Below are 3,144 nucleotides of genomic sequence, written 5' to 3'. Positions count from 1 at the left end.
GAGTTTTGGAGTTTCGGAGTTTTGGAGTTTTGGAGTTTTGGAGTTTTGGAGTTTTGGAGTTTCGGAGTTTTGGAGTTTCGGAGTTTTGGAGTTTCGGAGTTTTGGAGTTTTGGAGTTTTGGAGTTTTGCAGTTTTGGAGTTTTGGAGTTTTGGAGTTTTGGAGTTTCGGAGTTCTAGAGTTTTGGAGTTTTGGAGTTTCGGAGTTTCGGAGTTTTGGAGTTTTGGAGTTTAGGAGTTTTGGAGTTTCGGAGTTTCGGAGTTTCGGAGTTTCGGAGTTTTGGAGTTTTGGAGTTTTGGAGTTTCGGAGTTTTGGAGTTTTGGAGTTTTGGAGTTTTGGAGTTTTGGAGTTTCGGAGTTTTGGAGTTTCGTAGTTTTGGAGTTTTGGAGTTTTGGAGTTTTGGAGTTTTGGAGTTTCGGAGTTTCGGAGTTTTGGAGTTTTGGAGTTTCGGAGTTTTGGAGTTTTGGAGTTTTGGAGTTTCGGAGTTTTGGAGTTTCGGAGTTTTGGAGTTTTGGAGTTTTGGAGTTTCGGAGTTTTGGAGTTTCGGAGTTTTGGAGTTTTGGAGTTTCGGAGTTTCGGAGTTTCGGAGTTTTGGAGTTTCGGAGTTTTGGAGTTTCGGAGTTTCGGAGTTTCGGAGTTTTGGAGTTTCGGAGTTTCGGAGTTTTGGAGTTTTGGAGTTTCGGAGTTTTGGAGTTTTGGAGTTTTGCAGTTTTGGAGTTTTGGAGTTTTGGAGTTTTGGAGTTTTGGAGTTTTGGAGTTTTGGAGTTTTGGAGTTTTGGAGTTTCGGAGTTTCGGAGTTTCGGAGTTTCGGAGTTTCGGAGTTTTGGAGTTTTGGAGTTTTGGAGTTTTGGAGTTTCGGAGTTTCGGAGTTTCGGAGTTTTGGAGTTTTGGAGTTTTGGAGTTTTGGAGTTTCGGAGTTTCGGAGTTTCGGAGTTTCGGAGTTTCGGAGTTTTGGAGTTTTGGAGTTTTGGAGTTTTGGAGTTTCGGAGTTTCGGAGTTTCGGAGTTTCGGAGTTTTGGAGTTTTGGAGTTTTGGAGTTTCGGAGTTTCGGAGTTTTGGAGTTTCGGAGTTTTGGAGTTTTGGAGTTTTGGAGTTTTGGAGTTTCGGAGTTTTGGAGTTTTGGAGTTTTGGAGTTTCGGAGTTTTGGAGTTTTGGAGTTTCGGAGTTTCGGAGTTTTGGAGTTTTGGAGTTTTGGAGTTTTGGAGTTTCGGAGTTTTGGAGTTTCGGAGTTTCGGAGTTTTGGAGTTTCGGAGTTTTGGAGTTTTGGAGTTTCGGAGTTTCGGAGTTTTGGAGTTTTGGAGTTTTGGAGTTTTGGAGTTTCGGAGTTTTGGAGTTTCGGAGTTTCGGAGTTTTGGAGTTTTGGAGTTTCGGAGTTTCGGAGTTTTGGAGTTTTGGAGTTTTGGAGTTTTGGAGTTTTGGAGTTTTGGAGTTTCGGAGTTTCGGAGTTTCGGAGTTTCGGAGTTTTGGAGTTTTGGAGTTTTGAAGTTTCGGAGTTTCGGAGTTTTGGAGTTTCGGAGTTTTGGAGTTTCGGAGTTTTGGAGTTTTGGAGTTTCGGAGTTTTGGAGTTTCGGAGTTTCGGAGTTTCGGAGTTTTGGAGTTTCGGAGTTTCGGAGTTTCGGAGTTTTGGAGTTTTGGAGTTTTGGAGTTTCGGAGTTTCGGAGTTTTGGAGTTTTGGAGTTTTGGAGTTTTGGAGTTTCGGAGTTTCGGAGTTTCGGAGTTTCGGAGTTTTGGAGTTTCGGAGTTTTGGAGTTTCGGAGTTTCGGAGTTTCGGAGTTTTGGAGTTTCGGAGTTTCGGAGTTTCGGAGTTTTGGAGTTTTGGAGTTTCGGAGTTTTGGAGTTTTGGAGTTTTGCAGTTTTGGAGTTTTGGAGTTTTGGAGTTTTGGAGTTTTGGAGTTTTGGAGTTTTGGAGTTTTGGAGTTTCGGAGTTTCGGAGTTTCGGAGTTTCGGAGTTTCGGAGTTTTGGAGTTTTGGAGTTTTGGAGTTTTGGAGTTTCGGAGTTTCGGAGTTTCGGAGTTTTGGAGTTTTGGAGTTTTGGAGTTTCGGAGTTTCGGAGTTTCGGAGTTTCGGAGTTTCGGAGTTTTGGAGTTTTGGAGTTTTGGAGTTTTGGAGTTTCGGAGTTTCGGAGTTTCGGAGTTTTGGAGTTTTGGAGTTTTGGAGTTTCGGAGTTTTGCAGTTTTGGAGTTTTGCAGTTTCGGAGTTTAGGAGTTTTGGAGTTTCGGAGTTTCGGAGTTTTGGAGTTTTGGAGTTTCGGAGTTTCGGAGTTTTGGAGTTTCGGAGTTCCGGAGTTTCGGAGTTTCGGAGTTTTGGAGTTTTGGAGTTTTGGAGTTTTGGAGTTTTGGAGTTTTGGAGTTTTGGAGTTTCGGAGTTTTGGAGTTTTGGAGTTTTGGAGTTTTGGAGTTTTGGAGTTTCGGAGTTTTGGAGTTTCGGAGTTTTGGAGTTTCGGAGTTTTGGAGTTTTGGAGTTTTGGAGTTTTGCAGTTTTGGAGTTTTGGAGTTTTGGAGTTTTGGAGTTTCGGAGTTCTAGAGTTTTGGAGTTTTGGAGTTTCGGAGTTTCGGAGTTTTGGAGTTTTGGAGTTTAGGAGTTTTGGAGTTTCGGAGTTTCGGAGTTTCGGAGTTTCGGAGTTTTGGAGTTTTGGAGTTTTGGAGTTTCGGAGTTTTGGAGTTTTGGAGTTTTGGAGTTTTGGAGTTTTGGAGTTTCGGAGTTTTGGAGTTTCGTAGTTTTGGAGTTTTGGAGTTTTGGAGTTTTGGAGTTTTGGAGTTTCGGAGTTTCGGAGTTTTGGAGTTTTGGAGTTTCGGAGTTTTGGAGTTTTGGAGTTTTGGAGTTTCGGAGTTTTGGAGTTTCGGAGTTTTGGAGTTTTGGAGTTTTGGAGTTTCGGAGTTTTGGAGTTTCGGAGTTTTGGAGTTTTGGAGTTTCGGAGTTTCGGAGTTTCGGAGTTTTGGAGTTTCGGAGTTTTGGAGTTTCGGAGTTTCGGAGTTTCGGAGTTTTGGAGTTTCGGAGTTTCGGAGTTTTGGAGTTTTGGAGTTTCGGAGTTTTGGAGTTTTGGAGTTTTGCAGTTTTGGAGTTTTGGAGTTTTGGAGTTTTGGAGTTTTGGAGTTTTGGAGTTTTGGAGTTTTGGAGTTTTGGAGTTTCGGAGTTTCGGAGTTTCG

This window comes from Amblyomma mixtum, unplaced genomic scaffold (assembly GCF_055824585.1).
Source record: "Amblyomma mixtum isolate Tamu unplaced genomic scaffold, ASM5582458v1 scaffold_12, whole genome shotgun sequence".
In the NCBI taxonomy this organism is placed as follows: domain Eukaryota; kingdom Metazoa; phylum Arthropoda; class Arachnida; order Ixodida; family Ixodidae; genus Amblyomma; species Amblyomma mixtum.
The sequence above is the reverse complement of the archived record's forward strand: the minus strand, read 5'-3'. Positions refer to the sequence as shown.